This window comes from Nothoprocta perdicaria, unplaced genomic scaffold (assembly GCF_003342845.1).
Source record: "Nothoprocta perdicaria isolate Ctin4 unplaced genomic scaffold, notPer1 scaffold_10, whole genome shotgun sequence".
In the NCBI taxonomy this organism is placed as follows: domain Eukaryota; kingdom Metazoa; phylum Chordata; class Aves; order Tinamiformes; family Tinamidae; genus Nothoprocta; species Nothoprocta perdicaria.
The window spans coordinates 7,483,534-7,504,162 of NW_020454094.1; the positions used below are offsets into that span (position 1 = coordinate 7,483,534).

A 20,629-nucleotide genomic window follows, 5' to 3' on the forward strand; every position below is an offset into this window, starting at 1 on the left:
TCTCTCTCTCTGAATCATCTAATGCACAAAACTGCCAATTCAGGATAAAAATATTAAAATCCTTTCATTGAAAGCTTCAGAGTTGCCTATATTTAGCACATAGTGGAAATTAAAATTGGTTGCCAGCGCTTCCACTTCTTCCCACCTAGAAGCTAGAAACTAAACTGAAGATATTTATATGTGCCTGTATATATATATATTACATTATATATAAATCTCATTTACAATATATAACTGTACAGATAATACATATATCCAATGTTCAGATCCCAAGTATCTGAAGAAACCACCACCTAACCAGAACAAACTTTTAGAAAACACTATTCCAAGTTGGTTAATTAAAATTTTCCATCTCTCTGCTTCTAGACTTTGCACTTACAGATTTTCTATAAAAATGCCACCCATCATTTGGCACTGACATTTGTATGTCAGAAGCCAGAATTTCAAAGCAAGGGGCCACCGTTCTCTGCTCTCAGTAAAGACCTCAGTGAACTACCTACTCTCTCTTCCTCCTTGGTGCCTTCTCTCTGCAGTGCACATTAGCTCTTAGGACAGGCTGTGTTTATGTAATAAAATGCAGTTTCCCAATTAGGCTCTGTTTTCACAGAAACTGGTCAAATGATGTAACAAATAACATGTAGGGTGATAATGTTTTACTGCAACTCTGCTGCTTTGAATTCTCCAGATGACTTTTTTTGATAGTACTTAAAAAGCACATTGTTTGCAAGACTTTACATTCAATGACATGAAATAGATAACTTTTAACCACACAGGATTTCTTCCCCTTAATGCAGCCACTGCTGTGAGGAATGTAGTAGCTGTTTAACAACATAGAGAGAAAGGTGAGAGCTGGCTGCAAACAAATGAGGCAGTCTCCAGGAGAACACAGTTAGGGATAAATGATGAACCACATGAATTCTAAGTTAAAAGCTCTACTTTTATGAAGAAAAATATCAGATCTTTAATAACACTGAATGACTGAGCGATAATAGTGCAGTTGAAATTAAATGAAGATAAAAGTGTGGCACATAGGAAAAAAATTACCCATTTTACATATGAAAATAAGTGGCTTTGCTAGCTACCATCGCTCAAAGAAGAGATTTGGGTTACGACAGATAATTCTGGAAGTGTCAGCTCAGCTCTCAACAGCAGTGGAGCACGTCAGGAATGAGGAAGGAGCAGAGACCATGCACAAAACCTCGTGCACATACAGGGCTGTGTCTCCATCTCCAGGACTCCCCATCCTGCCAACCCAATATACATTTTTCCACATTTTGGTTTGGAGCAGTGGGCCAGGCTAATCAAAGTCATGCTGTTCTCTCATTAGATACCCAGCTAAGACTAGGACCCTTCAGCTGGGAGGAGACAGCTGGGAGGAGAGAGCTGGGGGATCTGAGAGAAGTCTAGATAATCCTGAGGGAGATGCCGATGTGAGCAAGCATCAGCTCTTGCCTTTCTTTCCTACAGCACAGGATCAAGGCGGCATTTTCAAGTGGCAATTAACACAGCAGCCACTGGAAACCACCCCTGTACTGGTCCCTGCACCAGATGACGTAGTCTTGTGGACGCTCAAAGTCTTGGGAAAGGGTGAGATAAATAAATGGAAAAAAATCCGTCAAGGGCTATTTATTATACACAAAAGCTCTGGTTCTGGCACAGGCAGCCCCTGTGCAATCCACCCCTGGTGGTTGGAGGTGAACATGGCGGAGCACTACAGCTTCACCCTGTTCTTGACCTCCTGGAGGTCACTGACGTAGGCGAGACCTTTCATCTGAGCTGAACGGACCATTTTTACTTTTATGTCAATCTCTCTTATGATCTCAGTTGAAGACTGGTTCCCTGAGGAACAAGGGAACTTGAAGAACCAAGGGACAAGAACCAAGAGGGAACTGTGCTTCACCGGGAATTCACTTCTGAGGTTCGGAATGACATTTCTCCTCCTCGGTTCTGTACATCTCAGCAGCAGATTTGGGTGGAAACAGGTCCCTGCCTTGCAGGGATGTATCACACAGGCAAACGGATCACAAAGGAACCGCGGAGCCCGAGTTCCCTATCACAGCAATGCACAGGCCTCTAATGCTTAGAAGGGAAGCAGAACTGGGCCAGGCCAGAGAGCCTCCCTAATGCTGGAGGATATCAGCCCTGGGCAGGGAGCGCTGAGGCCCTGTCCCATTTCCGCCCATCACCTCCCATAGGATCCGCGGCCGTGCGCAGGGCTCCAGGGTAACGAGCCTGGCTGCGGGACGGCCTCAGCTCCCAGAGGGGCTCGGCTGGGGCTGCCTCTCTGCGCGCCCCGTTTGTCTTGGTGCCTCTGAGCGCCAGCGTTTCGCTCCCTACCCCTGAGCTACCCAGAGAAAGACTAATCAGCCCGTGCTTGTGAGCGCCTGCGAGCACCTTGGGACGTCACCACGCGCTTTCGCTACCAGAATTTTCTCTCGGACTTTATTTTCGTTTTTCTGACAAGCCTCCCCAGGCTGAGGCATTCGGCTGAGGCCTCAATGTCAAAATTATAGCTCTGTGGTGGGGCTGGTCCCCGGCCAGATGATGGGATGTCCCTGTGCTCACTAGCTGCAGCACATCCCTCCCAATCAAAAGGCAAGTGCCAAGCTGCAGCTGCAGGGGCTCTAAATGGCTCAGGGAATTTAATACATTTTAGGTTTTTCTGTTCCTGAGCCCTCCTTACATCTTCATCCCTAGGGATAAAGCTACATTCAATCAGGCCGCAGTGAGAATCTTTGGCTGGGGCCAGAGTTTAATCAAAGTTTTCTCCCTACAGGCTCACGGCTTAGCCGGGCACGGACAACCGCAGCATCCAAATGTCGGGGCAGCTCCGGATTAGTTTGCCTTATTCTGCAGGCTTGACACAATGGACCCTGAAAGCTCAGCCCTCCTGCCAGGTACAGCAGAGTCCTACCGGGTGCTGTATGTCCTTTCTGAACATGAGAAATGAGCTGCAGCGAGCCGCCTTCGTGGAGCAGGGGCAGTGGGGCCTGCTAGTCCAGAGGGGCACAGGGAAAAGTCAAAAACACTTTGATTCGGTGGTGCTTTTCTTCTTTTCCCATTCTCCCTCCTTCCCTTTTTGCAGTACTTAGCAAGAAACAAAGATTTGCTTTAATGCACTGAGCCAATAGTCCTTTTTTTCTGTCACTGCCATCTGCCTTTCCCAAAAGCCCGTGGTGGGACATAACCCCAGACACCGGCAAACCAGTTTTACCCGAGCAGTGGAGCTGGGCTCTAGATACACACCCGTAAAGCACCTGGGAAAATGCCACTTCCCTACCCTTCATTGAGAGCCCTCTGACACCTTGCAATGCTAACAGCCCCAGGACTGCCACAGGGCTCCTGTCCATGATGAAGATCCTCCATAATGATCCTCTCCATGACGAAGAGAACTGGCACACGCAGTTTTCATGGCTTTTAGCTGCACAATAGAGCGTACTATACAATACAGGACACCATACAGCTTTCTGCTGTATAGCACAGCTGAAAATGGATGTCTCTATCTGCCCGTCCTTCCCAATCCTCCAGATCAGTCACGTTCACAGTCACAGAAAAACGCTACTGCTCTGCTCTCTGTGAGGAATTCCATCTAAGTAGCTCTGCTTTGCGATAAGAGAGGGAGATTGTCCTTACCCTCCAATCCCAAGGAATGGCCTAACATACAGGGCTTTACCCGACACATCCCCATCCAGTTCGGACGCATTGACAATATCAGGAGCCGGATCCTCATAAGCCAAGGGCTCCTCCTTTTGCCTCCTCTTAGCACCAGGACGGCTGCCTGCTCTCCCAATGCTCAGCTCAGAGCCCCCGCGAGCCTGGCTGCCAAAGCCCACATGGCACCCAGCAGCTCCTGCCTCACCAAGCTGCCCGCGAGGGCCAGCGCTGCAGGCAACGCTAACGAGGAAGGCCAGGCTCAAGTGCTTGGCTGATTTTTCAAGTCAAGCACCGAGTTTGAAAATTTGATAAGTGTTCTGTGCCCGAGAGACTGATTCGACGAACAGAATAACAAGTGAGAAACCAGGTGTACCCCAATTACAGGGGGACATTCGGGTCACCGAGGGTTTCTCTCATTCCTGTGTTGTCATCGCAGACTCCTGGAGTAGGAAATTGTTCTTGCTAATAAACATTTATGCTTTCAGTCTCTTTGCTCCCCGAGCAGAAAACTGATAGGCCATTTGTGCAATCCCTCTGCTTCAAGCTCTAATATAGCTCTAGAGAGCAGGTTTGCTGGGGAAGCACTGGGATCTGCACAGATGGGTATATCCAGCACCGGTTTTCAGGACACGGCAGCTACAGCCCAGAAATGCACACACCGAGGCTGCTCTGAGCTGCACTTTGGCTGAAGATATTTTGGGACTCAGAGCTCGGCCTAACGAGACCACAAACTCCTTCAAATCGCGAAGGGCGGCACTGATGCCAGGACACCATGCTCAGCCTACAGTCTCCTACCACCAACCCACCCAGGACCCAGCCCAGATGGGATGACAGAAGTCACATACACGCAGGCTCCAGACCTCTCTCTCCAACCCATGCTCAGGACGAGCTGCAGTGCCCCTAGCCACTTCCTCCCCCAGCCACCTTCAGAGGAGAGGACTCTGCTTCACTTATGCAGAACACCTATTTATCCTCAGAATAAGAGGTTTTCCAGACTTCCCCGATGCACTTTCAAGGACCACTTGACAGGCCTCCGCTTTACATCTCGGAGCTGAAGCAGGAAGGAAGCATCATTTGTGCGAGTCTCAAGTGCTCAGGTAGCTCCAGAACCGCAAGGTGACCGACACGAAAGGCTCCCAGGAAGCCACGGGCTGCGCTTTGCAGCAACGTGTGCACGCTGCTGGATTCAAAACACAGACCACTTATCCCAGCACCCCCACCTCCTACCTAAGTGAAAATCATGGCATTTTGGTGACACGGTGAATGATGCACTGAAATACATTGACAGTCACTGACTATTTTAAAAAGCAATAAACAACTACTTACTGACTTTCTACTAGCTCTGCCAAGGCAGCGGGTACAATGTTGTTTTCTTTTCTCTGTTCCGAGCAGCTGCTGAACAGATTTTATCTAACAGTAAAAAATTAGGCTTGCAGTATCCACTACAGGATGCAGGTTTTAAAACAGATCCATTTATAAATCAAAGTGGCATCTGGAGTCATTGCCTTGCAGCAACTGAAAAGCCAGCAGTGCTGCATGGTTCAACCCTCAAGTCCTCCTAATTAAACTGTAGGAGAATTTAAGAGCATATTCAAAAGCACTGAAATTGCTTTCCACCCTGCACACCTGTAAGGGGAGCTCAACTTTTTGGCAGGGAACCAGGACACCAGCCCCTGCTTGCACAAAGGGGCAGATGTTGGGGACACCACAGAAGTTCGGGCCTGCCCTGCTCCCCAAAACCCTGCGATGGTGCCCGAGCCCCATCAGGCTGAGCTGAATGAGGGTGACAGAGCCCTGGCACAGGCTGCCCAGGGAGGTTGTGGAGTCTCCTTCTCTGGAGGTCTCCAAGCCCACCTGGATGCCACCCTGTGCCCGGTGCTCTGGGTGTCCCTGCTGGAGCAGGAGGTTGGACTAGATGATCCCTAGAGGTCCCTTCCAACCTCAACCACCCCGTGATTCTGTGAATGCAAGAAGCAGAAAGGCATAAGTGGTGGGAAGTGAATGAAGTGAAGTTTCAGACGTCTGTTTTCCTAATCAAAACAGTATTCGCGACACTGGGGAGACATTTTTTCTTCTTTTTTTCTTCTTTTTTTTCAAGACAATCATGTATGCCTAATCCCGGGGGTCTCATATAACAGAGGAAGTGCCAAGTCAGTAAGTACACAAATAGTTTGGAAAAGCAACTGAGAGGCAAGGAAGAAAGATGGGAGCAATTACACGATTCCCGTTAGATTCCCCTCAGAGCAGTCGATCGCACAAGCAGCCCCTAGTGCCCTCCTTTCAATGATGACAGAGTATATTTAACACCGTATTTCCCTCCAGGCTCTTCTCATGGGCATAAGCACCACCACTATCATCCCAGCTGTTTACAGGCTGGGTATCTTGTGCTAACTTTACACCACTTAAATTGGATCATTAACATTGCAAATCAGAGAAAGGCTGCACAGGACTCCCTGCTGCCTGCAGCCCGGGAGGAGCTTTGATTTGAAGGGCTACTTAAAAGCAGTGATAACTGAGGCATGCCTTCAGGGTGCTTCACTACCAAAACATGTCCTTCCCTGTAAAGGATGCACAGATATAAGGGCATCATGCTTTTCTTTTGGCCCCTCCAAGATCCAACATGACCCGAGGTCCTTTGGCCGCTCCAAGGTCCTACAGGAGCCATATGAGTCTTCAAGTCAATAGAGCATCGCAGAGAAATTCCTTGGGAGTTGTTTTCAGAGCCTTTTTAGCTGCTGGCATGTATCCATAAACCAGGATCCCACTCAAAACTTCCAAACAACTTCAAAACTACTCTTCGAATCCAACTCTTGAGAAAGAGATCCTAAAAAAATGATTAAAAGTCAAGGCGCGGGCCAGCCCAAGTGCAGGCAGGAGCAGGAGGCCAGGCTCTGGGCTAACAGCTCTCACCACATCCTCCAGCAAGCACCAGAGCTCTGCACAGCTCAAAGAGCAGGGCAGGGTCTGTCAGTGACCACCTTCATGCTCCTGGCTTTGTGCTTAGGGCTTCTTTCAAATGCATCACACACCTAAGGCCTTTAAGGAGCATCACCAAGAAGAAAAGTAGTTTTAAAGCATGCATTTCCCACCAGAAACAAAGGCAACCAGTCTCTTCCACATGCCAGAGGGGAGCTGGGATTCCTTCACCTGGATGGTTAACAAGCCAAAAAAAATGGGCTAGGAAGGTGCAAAACAAGCAGTGCCATCAGTGCTGCAGGGCCGCGTGCCCGAGCAGCACGGACCTGGCACACGGAGTGCCTCTTCCCCGGGGCCTCCCGCACCCAGCTGTACGGGACAGAGGAGAGCAAAGCTCGCCCGAGGGAGACACCGAAACTGCCGGCCGGCTCCGGCAGGTCCCGCCGAGATGACGTGTTCGGGCTGGGATGTCCCAGCACAATAACAGTGACAGCAGGAAGGTCCAGTTGCAGTGACGCAGTTCCCTGCAGGGCCCTGGGGACTGAGTGACCATTTCCACAGGTCAGGCTCTGCATCCCGGAGGGCAAATCCAACACTGCAGAGCTCTCAGTGCGTCTGGTGGTGGGAACAATAGCAGGAAAGGGCCAGGACAGTCCTGCATCCCTATCTTCCAACAGATCAGGGTGGCAGCGGCACCATGATTACCAGTGCATCTCTGTGGCCACCTATTCTTTTCCAGGTAACAGTTAGGACTTTTTTTTTTTTTAAATTCTTTTAAAGAAACGCAGCTGATTTTTGACATGTTCACGTAAGATGAACAAGGCCCTGCCTTTTGAACCTGGGATATTCTAGTCTCTTTTATCCATTCTCTCAGATCTTTTTCTAAGCCGTTTGATTGCTCCTCCTGTTCGGTCCTTTTCCAGCAATCATTTTCAGCTCTCTTTTCTCTAGTAAATCCCTCCCTTTCAGACAGTGCAGGTATGTCTGGCTCTGCATGTACCTGACTGATATCTTCAGTCAATGGGGAGACCCACGCCACCAAATACGTTGCCTGCCACTGTCCACTTCATGTTGGACACTTCTGGAATGACAATGAAATATGACAGAAGTGCAAAACCTTTCGTTAGCCTCTGGATTCATGTCCAAAGGGTTTCTTTTCCACTGCACACCCAGTTTGCACTTGCAAGATCTATGAGCCTTCAAGATACGTTGGTCAGGCTGCTGTTTAGCCAAGCTGAGTTTGTAAAGCTCCAGTTTACTTGGCGTGTTCTCACAGGCAAGGACATGGAAGGGTCTTGTGAGCCCTCAGGCAAGCACCGTGCCTTCCTTCAACCACTTGCACAAAACTGGCTCAAGAAAAAGGAGTCATGAGCTGGAAGTCACCAGTTTGGAAATGCGAAGGACTCAGCGGCCTGAGAAGGCTGCACAGCAGATGCAAAGCCAGGAGGCTGAACAGAAGAACAAATATATGTGTATTTTTTGTTCAACACTAAAGCTACCTCTGCCCCAGGAAGACGTGGAGAAAACGTACGAGAGAAGAACACTGCAAAGTGGGATCTAAACAAAACTCTGAAGGAGCAACGTGGAAACCCATTCACTTCTGTGTGGAGATCTCAAGAGTCTTCTCAACAATGATGAATACAGCATTCAGAACTGTTTAACAAAACTAAAACCACAGGCTCTCCCGATGCAAGCCCGGGCTCACGCACCAGCCATGCCTGGCTCGCTGCAGGCAGCTGGAGCTCTCGGTCAGGGTACATGGACAGAGCTTGGCTCTGCTGCATGCACAGTGAGAATGCTGCACGGCCCTGCCTTGCTCTGCTACTGCCTGGCCAAATCACCTGTTTATATTCATATATAAACATGTATATTTATATGTATACATACACACATTTTCAAAGCCACAGCCCATACCTCTCTCCAAAGTTCTGCCTCCTGCATCGGTGCATCCCGACCCTCGTGCAGGCTGAAGGGCTCAGCGAGGGGGCTGGCTGGTAAGGCTAGTGCCATCGGGAGGCCAGCCCGGCCTCCTCTCTCCTCCTTACCTTGCCAGCCTCTGCTTGGCTCCAGCTGGAGGTTTTCAGCCCGTTGCCCTGGACACGGCCCCGCAGAGACGGGTTCCAGTAAGGCCGCGTTACCGGCGCCTCTCGCCGAGCACAGAAAACGAAGGCGCCAAGCAGGGCGCTCGGCAGCCTCGTCCTCTTCAACACGAGGCTTTGAACTTATCCCGAGAGAGGGGCGGCTCCATCAGCCGGATTCCATATTTATAAGGAGAGAGTTTCTGGTTAGCCAAGCCTGTGACAGCAGTAACCTGGCAAAGGGCAGCAGCACGGGAGCCAGGCAAACCCGTCTGTGCTCGAGTCGCTCTCCGCCCGGGCAGGGCTTGGGAGCCACACAGGAGAAACGGGGGGGGCACCGAGCCCCGCAGCTTGGGAGACGTCACAGCTCGTCCCCTGCTCCCCCTCCGCCCCTCGGCTTTGTCTGGGGGACTAATCAGCACGCAAGGGGACACAGATCCCGCTCTGATAAGATGCTGTTTGGCTCAGCTCTCCCTTGATATGTTTATATTAGAAATATCCTCATTATGTGACTAATCAGGGAAGGCAAGGCACACGAGCTGACTTAAAGGGAAATGGCTGATTTTACAAACCCAGCTTATAAATCAAGTTTGTCTCCAAAAGACCAGACGTGGTTCTCCTCCACCCAGCGCTGAGAGAAAGTGCAAGATGAAGCTCCCTGAGGAAAAATTCAATGTTTTTATTTCAGGAAGCGGCAGCTTTTACCTTCTCCCCTATTGCCAGTGCTGGGGCTAAGCGTGTTCCACTGCTGCCTTCAGCTCCGGCAGGGCTCGGCTTGAGGAGCCAAGTGCTCTGTGTTGGACGCTGCGCTGAGGCAGCGACAAGCACCCCTAGGATCCTGTCACACCGGGGGCAAATCCCGGGGCTGGCACAACACCCGCCACCTTCCGGGCTGTGCCCCACGAGGACAGTCCCGAGCTGTCACCATCGACAATGCAGCAAATGGGAACAAAGAGCAGAATAGGCCTCGAATGCTGGGATAAACTTGGCTGGGTGGGAACGGTTTGGAATACAGGCAGCCAGAGCCTGTCCCATATTACAAAGGGAGACATTTTCAAGGGGAATTTGCAGCGGGGCTGGTCTCCATGTGGCTGCACCAGGAACGGGGCCCAGCAGCTTCCGTCGCGGGTCTCCTTTGAAGGCGGCCCCTTCGTGTGCTCAAACCAAACCACGTCGCCCGGGCCCCCTTGGAGCAAATGCACCAGATGGCCAAGCAGGAGAGGAAACTCCCTGTGAGGTGGGAACAGGAGGGCGAGGAAGCTCGTTGCATGCTCTAAAAGCCAAAGGGGGAAGCTGCCTACGCGGGGATGGAGCTGAAAGGGTGGCTGCAAGGAGCTCCAGGGCTTGCTCCCACCAATTGCTCCCCGCTCCAGGGCCAGGCTCAGACAGGAGCTCCCTGCCTTTGCTGCTTATTCAGGTCCCTCTGGGCTGCTCCTCCTTCTGTCACCCAGACACAATGAAGCCCAAGGGCAGGTGGCTCTGAGCCACCCAGGGCTTTGGTTTTGCCCGCTTTGCTGTCTGATCAAACCTGCTCAGTTTGCTAACTTTTACCTGCCAAATGTCTACTCTTTGGCCTGAATTTCCTTTATCCCAATCTAAAATGATACATACATCTATATATTTCTGTATACATGCAGCCAGAAAAAGGCATATGGGGCTGCAGGCAGGCCAGGCCAGAGGTGTCAGCAGGCACTGGCACCACCATCCATCTCGGAGCTCTCCCCGGGCCTGCTCACACAAAAGGAAAAGCTGCTGTTACTGCCCCGCTTGCCTCCTGACCGGGCTTAGGCTCCCAGGCTGTCCCTGGCAATCTACAGGAATCAGCAGGATTTAAGACCCTGCCTGTCCCTGGGGCCTGGCCTTAGGTCGGGTTTGCAGCACAGAGCTGAGCGCTGCCAGGCTCTGCCCCCAGCTGCGTCGGGGCTGCCGTGCAGAGTGGGACAGCGTTTGTTTTTATTCCATTTTCATCTATTGAAACAGCAGGGAATTGACCTGAGAAAGACTGAGCAGGGCTGGTTAGTCCAGCTCTAGAATACAGCCGCTGCAGTATTAATTTGAGCCCCTTCAGCCTACGTGCCATGAAACAGTCTTTAATGCCACATTCCTCTAGTCCCTTCCCCTTGGATAACTCAGGGGACAGAGATGAACCAGGACTGTGCATTGAAGCAACAGAAGCCCAAGGGCTGGATTTCCTATTGAAGTCGCAAGTTGTGTGGAGGAGGAAGGATCATCTCCTGCTTCTGCAGCTCAGAGCTCTCCTAGAGAAACCAGGCCCTTTGCTTGGCACTTCTTGCATGAGCTGTGTCGAGTCCCATCAGCTACTGGGGCCCAACAACTACTAGGGTTTCCCTCCCCGGTTGGGTTTCTGGGTCACAGCACAGGGCTGTGATGTGCTCAGTTGCTACTGCTACCAAAGTCGGTGGGAGCTGTGCTTTGAAAAGGCAAAAAAACATGAAACAGGAAGGGAAAAAAAAGGCAATTCTCAAATCACAGGTACCCTGCACTGAAAATCCAAACAGTGTTGGAACTTGAACACTATTTAAGTCCTTTATCTGTTCAATAAATGAGACCTAGACACCCAACAGGAGTAATGAAGCTACAGCAAAATACAAATAAGGTGCTTGTGAGCTGAACCCTGGCCGTCTGAAAAGTAAAATGCTCTTGGATTACATGACCATGCACTATTTGGAGTGCATTAAATCCAAATAAGGCTGTAAGCCTTTTTAGAGGCTTAACGTGGCAGTTTTATGCATCTTTTCATCCTGTTGTGTCCTTCTGCAGCCAGGAGGCTTCGCCTTGCCCAGCTGGTGTCCTGTGTTTATTAGTGTAACCCTGCCAGCATCAGCCTGCTGCACATACACCCACTCTCTGTTAACTGAAATAAGAGCAAAGGAACCATCCTAACAAATGAGCCCAGCAGCCTCGTCCTGCCTTACCAAAGGCCTGCTCGTTAACCCCAAACGAGGTAGGAAACCTCCTTCAGGATGATCCAGTATTTGGGAAAGCTCCCCCTTAAGCCCTGATCATTAGAGGGCTGCGAGAAGTGCTGGCACATGAACGTCTGTAACCCTTGCAGACTTTTTATTTTTCCTTTAATGTAGATCTGAGTATTCTCCTTGTCCATTAACTCCCCTGTTCTGGCAAATTGTGCCAGTGGGTCCATAAGCTGGAGGCATGGTTGTCCTTCCAGCCTCACCCCACCACATCAGCTTTGCTATCTGAGTCTTTTAGCCATCCCAAATGACTTCAATATCTTGTGTTTGGAGCAGCCACGATGGCCACTAGACTTTTATCTTCTTTTTCCATCTCCTTTATTATTCTCCTCCTTTCAGCATGTCTCCTATTTGCTGCTTCTGCATAACAGAGGCAGTTATTTCCACTGCCCCCTTCCCTCTTGGGGCAGACTCTTGCTGATTGTGCAGTATGCTTTATAGGATGGGTGGTCAAAAACACACCCAACATCTCATTTAGTGTAATGGTGAACAAACAGTGAATAGTAAATACTGCTTTGCAGTATTTAGTCTATTCCTGATTGCATTTTAACCTCCCTGAACCTTGCTTGTCTTTCAGCCTCTGTCGCCGCGTGGCACAGCCGGCTCCTCTGCGCTCCCTGCAGCGACGCTCGGTTCTTTTCCGCCTCTTGGATTTTCCACCTTCCTTTTCATCTTCCAAAGTTCTTTGCAAGAGATGCCTGAACCACCAACCCTATTCCATAGCTGGGAAAAATGAGATCCAAAGAGGTGAAGCTGCTGAGCACAACAGCAGCAGAGCTGGCTCCTCCTCCAGGGTTTCATTCCCCCAGATAAGAGCGTTTTCCTAAACGCATTTCTACTGCCTACAATCGACAGCACGCAGCAGAAAGCAATAACTACCCATATTGTACTTCTAACAGCACTACGGGGAACCAAAGTGGTAAGGTGCTGCAGTTCCAGGACTACACCACAGTGCTGAGAAGTGATCCCTCCCTGCACATATTTGATATTAAGCATAAAATTGCAAAAACAAATCAAGTCTCACAGGTCAGAACTGTTCCCCTGACATTTCAAAGATTGGGCTGAGTATACATCCTTCTTTCTTATCACTTTCTTCTTCCTGCCAAATATTTTTTTTTCAGAATTGCCTTATGAACTGCATAAAGCTCTTCCCTCTCTTCCTTTTCTCAGAACTTGTTCCTTTCTCATTACCACCCAAACCCCTGTAATCTGGACAGCGCTCCCCAACGCTTCAGTTATGTCACACATCCCTGATCAGTATAAAGAGAAGAGTCTCTACCAATCTGTCACATCTGCCAAGTTCTTCCCTCCACGAGTCCCGTTTCTATGAGGTGCTCGTAATTAAAGGGGGAAGACCAACACACGATCTTAAAAAGCATATAGAAATGCACAAGTTTCCCCTGTGTTTTCCTTGCAGGTCCCCTCTCAGTTGTAAATTCTGAGCCTAGGTCACATTTGTGTCCATTTCTCCTGCTGTTTTTGGTGTGTATGGAGAGGCAGAAACCTGCACAGGATCAACGTAAAGTATAATGAAGAGACCTACAAGTTTTGAATGTAATTTATAAGTTGCTTGTAGAATTACTACAAGCAGCAGAATTCCAGAGACCTCTCATTACCATTTACCCATAAACCACTCTTGGTTTAATGAGGATGACTTAGAAAACACACCCAAGTGCAGGAGAGATGGTTCAGACAAAGTTTCTACACGAAAGGTCCCTTGAGTCTAACTCTACCTTTTTGTCTTCATGGTCTTCAATTCACACCATGGGTGAGCTCAGAAACACTTTCAGTTCATTATTCTCTTCTCAAATACTGTGGGACATGAGATATGTAGCTGAAATAACCTTCTGTAGATATTTTAATTGCCGTTAGCATCAAGACGACAGACATGGGGAAGAGCTACTGTTTTCCTTACCTATTAGTTTAATCTTTCACAGGGTAGGTGCAGCTTTGAGCATTAATTTAAGGTTTGCAACATCTGTGCTATGCGAAAAAAAATATCTGCAAAGTGTAAATCTTGAAAGCCATGATAGATTTAAGCTGGACTCAGGCCCTTGACTTATTGAAGCACAAATAAGGAACGTTACAGGCTCAGATCAGGAATGTTACTGGCTCAAATACTCAGGGGGTCTCCCAATGAAATGAAAAATGGTAAATAAATTTGAGTCTCTCTAGATGATCATCCTCATTATCTGGTCATACGAGATAACGAGAGAAGCACTGAAGAAGGCTTGTCATTAGCTGTTAATTGAAGGCACTTTCAGAAAGTGCTGCTTAAACCTTGCAAGATAGACTGTCTTTCTAACCGCTACCTAATAGAGCTGCATTAGGGCAGTCTCATTAGGTCCCTGCCCCCAGCGCAAGAGCCCTGAGAGCTCCTGATGCTTTAGATGAAATTTGCTTTTCAGAAAGCTCATCTGCATGCAGCCTAACCCACGGGCACATCTGCAGCGGCCTTCACTGCATGCAGATCTATCCAAGCTGACGTTCATGCTGTACAAACACAAGATACCTAAATGCATCGTAACGACCTTCCAAAAAGGCAGAGTTCTGGCCCATTACAGTGTGTAATCACATAATGTCCTGGTGACAGAATCATAGCAGTTAGCCTGTAAGCCAAGTGCAGTTATCTCGGGACATGACTTTCAGTTCCCCTGGTCTTTATTGCTCTTTCTCACTCCCTCTTTTCCTCTTACCTGCTCCCTCTCCTTATTGCCAGGCCTTTTATTTCCACTCCTAAATAGCTTGTTGTCCATAGCTGCGAGCCCATCAGTCTTGAAGAGGGGCTCCTGTTGAGATAATCATTCCCATGTGAGATACCTCCCTTGCCACAAACAGCCAGCACGAAGCCACCTGCAACCTATGCCCGAATTTATCACAACTTGGAGGCCTTCAATTTACTCCGAAACTTCCATCTCACTTACATTTAAACTCTCTTCAGTCTGCGGTCATTGTGTTGAAATAAAAATCCCCTTCACGACTATTTTGCTTCCAAAGCACCATTTTGAGTCTAAGCTATGGGACTGGTGTCATATCTGGAGCTGGTATAAAGTGCCCGCAGAGCCCTGGCTTTTAATCAGTGGATGTGACATGGAGTGAAGCTACGACAGTGCAAAGAGGCCTCAGCCCAGCAGAATAGGGGACAGAAATCACCAGGAGCAACTGCTGTGTTTCCTCCATACCCCTGGGACCAGCAATTTAACGGTAACCTTTACTTCATCCCTTGGGTACAGCCACTAGGAAAATATTATACGCTGGGAATGACATTAAGATGGTGCACGCAATCATGGGACAGTCGGTGCACATGTATCTTGTCTCTCCCTGATTTTAATGTCTGTTCTTCTGCAGTATTTGCAAACTATGCAAAAGTATTTGAGGCAAAACAGTGTCCTGCACACTGAGTATATATCTGTGCTTGCAGAGAAATGCAAGTCATTTGATTTTCCCACCCCAGTCATTTTGGAGGTATCGGGAAGCTGTGAATTATTTCCTGTTTGCAGGAGATCTAATAGACTTTAACAAAGCAGAATGAAATTCTTCTGCTCTTCTGTACATGAAGTCCCTGCAGAATTGCTTTGAGCAGAAATAGATATTAAATTGCACAAACAGTAAAGGTTAGGGCCATTTGCTCCAACTGCTCCAAGGGTTTCTCAGATATAACTACTCCCGAGGTGTAATGGGGTAGGACTCTCAGAAATTGTGATTTGCTTTTTCAGTTTCCACAAACATGCACAGAGCTGGTCTGAACTCTGGTCTCAGTTGCCAGTTCGTGTATCAGGCAAAACACACTTGTTAATGCTGAAGTCCTGACAAAGCCCCACGGACAGAGACACTGAGAAGGCACCTTGGTTACGTGGAAGCCAAGCCAGACACCACTTGATCTGCACCCTGAACTCAGATCTTCCTGCTCATCCTGCATAGAAATCTTAGTAATTGTTCTATGTTTCCATCATGTGGGTATCCATTTGCATTAACATGCCATATTTCAAACCCAGGATGAGAAGCTACATGAAGTAGAGCAGGAGCCAACAGGGTGGCTTCCATACGGCCAAGACACATCTCAAGAATGTATCTACGCAAGAAGGGAGATGTTGAAGCTGCATCTCCCCCCAGTTCAGTTAAACTCCAGTTAAATTCTCCAGTTCCCAACACGTCTGGCAACTGCTGTACCGAATGGCTGCCCCTGAAGAACATCAGTCTGCTAAGGGCTCCAGAAGGCGCCTAAGTCTGGTACCCACTGGGACACACTGCAGGTGACAACTAACGCGGTGAACATTTTCATATGGGAGAGAGTCCAGCCCAGTAACAACCAACCAACAGAGCTTCTTATTCAGCCACTGCAAAACCAACACCCTGTATCTTCTGCCAGTTTGACTCCTTGAGACTTCTACCTGGAGAAGACCAGCAAAAGGTAAAATCCCTAAGCAGCCACATGTGCATGGGAAGCACAAAGCAGCAGAGGCAGATGAACACAAACCCACCCATAACGGCACAGAGAGGGTGTTGGTGCTTTTGGTGCCATTTTCGGGAGGACTGTCACCAAAACACTGCAGGGAACAAAGCAGGCGCTCCCAGCAGATGTGGGAGTCTCCTGCTGAGATCTGCAAGGTGAGGAAGATGCCACATGGCTCTGCAAGCGCGAGGATTCAGCTCTGCTTTGGGAAGGAGACGTTAAATCCTACCTGAGCACGCCTGGCAATTCATATGCAAACTATTAGACTCGAAGCTCTTGATGTTTTAAATAAACCTTCCCCACTCGAGGCAATGGAGGCAAGAAAGTTTCGAGCTCAGAAATGAGTGTCTTTGACATGAGCTAGTTCAATACAGCCCTTGTAAAACAATTTCTAGCTGTAGGAGTTTTGTATTTCCATTCAGATCTCTCTCACTGAACATGTTCTACCAGAGCTGATTTAAAAAAAAACCTTAAAAACTCAATGCTTTTGTTCCCTAGTTTTGACAGAAAAATTAAAAGAGGGAGACAAGACTTAAATACCAAATTACTGCAGCAATGCTATACTTAGAGTACAATGAAAACCGCAGAGAGGGATTCTAGCCCTGTCAGGATAGCAGGATTTAAGGACAACAAACAAGTCGGAGCAGGATGGAAGAGGCTGCGCTGGTCCCAGCCGGAGCAGAGCCATCTGTTAAGAGATTCACTGGTGTTCTTGGAGTAACAATTCCACAGCTGTTCTCCCCAAATTAAGAAGTACACTCAAATCCAAGGGAATAGCGTGTGTTTCAGAAGACAGTCAAAGAGAATCTTTTTGCTGTTATTTTTGCTGTATTTCAAAAGGAAGGCAAGGAAGATGCCACCGACAGACTCCTCTCCCTTCCCAAGGGAGAACAGGAACGCGCATCACTCATTCAAAACACAACCAGGCGGCTTCTACACCTTATAACTCAAGCAATTTCATCTAAGACATTATATCACGTAAGAGATCATTTGAGAACCATATCAAGCTATTGTTCCATGTGTGCTGAGCACACCTCCAAAACCATCCATGGAAATGTCCAGAGCTGAAGACATGGAATATTCCGTGTTACCTGCACACAGAGACTGCAGTAAGGGAGAGATGAAGCAGGAGGAGGATCTCCTTTAGGGTAAGCCCTAGGGCTTACCTAGAGCTCATCTTTCTAGTCACAAAGCAAAAGCTCCCCTCCTGTTTCTATCTATTTTTTTTTCTCCATCCTGCAGGTAGCAAAGTTATGACTGAAACTAATTAAACGCAGCCCTTTCAGGAACATTGCCTAATGTGTCTGGGTAAGGCAGAGATAAATGGCTTTCCATTTAAACTAGAGTTGTGTGGAAAAGCGTGGGAATGTTAAAAACAATAAAGAAATGTAAAAGAATGTGTTAATGTTTTTTTTTTAAACTACTCTGCTTTTAAGAGACTGTCCTCTCAACTTTATGGACTCCCAGAACATGACTAGATGTGCAGGCAGTGCAGCGCCATAAACTGTACTGATTAAGGCTACTGCTCCAGGCTAATGGTGCAATTTTCCACTGGCTGGGTTACATTTACAATTCACCTATTGTATCTGGAATTCTAATTGTAGCCAAGTACCTTTCCAGCCCGTCCGAGACATAATAAAGAGCCAAATAGCTCAGAAAAGCAGTTTTAACTATATAATTGGAAACAATCGCTATTTCAGTTGACTTCCCCCCACATGTTTATAAGTTCCCTATTATACCTTCCAGTGTACTGTAAAAAATAAATGATGACAGAGTGCAGAGTGATTCACAGAAAATAAGAAAAGGAGGCGAGAGAAACTATGGAGGGCAAGTCTGGAAAAACCCGAGAGACTGGAGAGTAGCTGGATGGCCATAACCAAAGTGGTTTTTATATAGGCTCCCGTATAGCACAATCTGGCCTTCATGGAGGTCTGTGGTTTTCTGTCCAAATAACTATTGAGCTGTAATGACTCTGGGTTATTGCTCTGGCTGCGCTGGAACTGGCAGTTCCACCATGAAAGGTTTTTTTTTTTTTTTTTTTTTTTTATTTAATCGATTCTCCACCACTTGCCTCCTTCAGGAGAGTTATGAAAACCATGCTAGGGAGGACAGGGAAAAGGCAAGCCTGAACTAAAGAGGGCCAAGAGAGGATGTTGTACCAAGATTAGTGAAAGGGGCATAAATAGGTGGTTGAATAGACGGATGAGTTATGTTTAGCTTTATAGATTTTAAGACTTAACCTTTTGCCTCTGCTGCCCTCAAACTGCATGTTACAGAACAGCGCTGAGCTACAGGCAGTTCAGATTGTGGTATTTCATTTTGCTGTGTGTCAGTGGGGGTTATTTTTCACTAGCAGATTACAAGGCCATGAAAATCATTCCAGAACACCCAAACACGCTCTGCACATCCCTCTTCTAGCCACCATCTCTCCCTCTTCACCTGCTGGCACTGCCTGCACATTCCTACGAGCAGCCCGGGCCGCAGCACCTGCGTAACCCCGTCCTCCAGGCCACCTTCCAGAGCCACGGAAAGCAGGTCAGGCACCTACTAAAAACAGAACCCAAAGCCGGGCGCACGTACGAGACGGGAGCCGCCTCTCCCAGGCAGGCCGCGCGGGCAAGGCGGGACGCGCTGCCTGAGGGGATCCCTGCCCTCCTGCTGCCGCCGGTGGGGCGCGTCCTTAGCGGCCGCTCCTTCTGCTTTGCTGCCCATAACTGACACCCAAAACACGGCACGGGGCTGCAGACCACGTCCTGCTCGCAGCCCACCAAGGAAACACGAGAAAACCCTCCTCATGTGGTGGCTTTTGGGAGCATCCAGTGCCTCACCGAGTGCTTTACAACAGCGCCAACATGGGAGAGGGGCAGCCGGGACCGTGTCGGCCCTCGGGATACACAGGGCTGAACGTCTCTGCACAGTCAACATTACTGTATGCTTACATTTAGTATCTTCTGTATTATATTCCTCTTAGGCTGACTAGCCAGGAGATCTGTTTAAACATGCTAACGCTGATGAGATGATGAGTCAGAAATCTTTATTATGCACAAAAAGTAAGAAATCACGAATCCTAAAAGAGAAATATTTACAGTGATTACAGAAGAGAAAGGAAACGGGTAACTCTGCAACCTGAGAAAATATTAGCTGTAACCTGAAGTAGTAACCCAAGAGTTGGGTAATTTGTAAATCCTGGGATGCCGCTGCTCAGAAATGTTTACCAAGAGATTAAAACTGAAATTATTCTAGGCTTAAACATAAACAAGAGGATCAGACAAGCTACCAAACATATTGTTCCTGTAGAGGATGTGCAGGTTGGCGAAAAAGGAGAGATGCCCGAGATTTCTGCATGGAAAGGGGCCACCAGGTCTCCCTACCCAGGTGCAACATCCACCGGGATACGCAGCATTCCCGAGCGGGATTTGTCAGCTACAAGGACTTCCAATAAAGTTCCAAGTCCATGGCCATAATATCCCAGCCATAACGTCAGGCAAAAGACACCTCATTGTCTCTGCTGCAGTAGTTTAGAGATACTTAGAGAGGGGAAAACCAAAAAACATCAGTGAAAAACCCCACAAAAACCCAAAAGTGAATTTTCTTTCGAGCCTGCAGCACCTTTAATAGGATTCCCAGGCCTAAGGTAGAGAACAAGTGCAGGGAAGAGAAAATGGAAATGCTAGAGACTAACTAATTTTAGAATCAACCACCCGCTGTTTGCTTGCAGCTGGTGAGTGACCTTTGCGTTACTCTCAGCTAGCAGGAAATTCCAATCTACATTAATAAGCAGAATATTGTTCACTCTTCCAACCAAGCCTGCTTTAAAGCCTTTCCTGCACTCAGTTATTTTATATTCACATTTTCCCTGAGTGTTTCTGCTCGTTTCAATGCATCTGAACCGGTGCAGAGCTTTGCAACAGCAACACCGGCCCTGGGGCTGCTCCCTCAAAGAAATACCCTATTTGGGAGTTTTACAAGGGAATGGGGAAAGAGGGGTTCTTCACTCTCCATACCCATGTCACCATAGGCATTTCCATGGGGCCTTTGCTACAAGCCAGTTGTTTTTAATCAGGGATTCACCCCAGATTTGCCAACACACTCTTCTCTCAGAGCCCCATAACGCCTGCCCACAGACATGACTGGATTTCTCATTTTTTTTTAACTGAAATCCATCAGAAAGAAATTGAACTGAAGCTCCTGACTGTGCTTCAGCTGCAACCAATCATTTAATGAGAGCTGCAGTGCAGGTACAAATCATCTTTGAAATATAATTGAGGAAAGGCTTGATGTTACTCTTCGAGAAATGTTCTTCTCCTTGTCTTTAGCACTGCAGCCCCATGCTAGGTACTAAAGAACCCTTCTCTTGAGCTGGAAATCCCCGTGCCACCTGAAAGGGATGGCCAAGGCCCCTGGCACCCAGCACCACAGCTCCCCCCATGTCCCCCATGCCCGTGGAGTGCCACTACCAAGAGGCAGCTCCTCTTCTGCAGATGGGGAAATCTCTCATTGTGGTAAGAAGCTTTGAACGAGCTCCTAAAGTTCAT

At 48.2% G+C, this 20,629-nt stretch overlaps 1 protein-coding gene across 3 annotated transcripts in view; it reads right to left on the reverse strand.

The window, feature by feature from the left end:
* The window catches only part of FAM219A (family with sequence similarity 219 member A), a 74,102-nt gene that overhangs the window by 32,538 nt on the left and 20,935 nt on the right, over window positions 1–20,629 (reverse strand). The window lies entirely within an intron of this gene.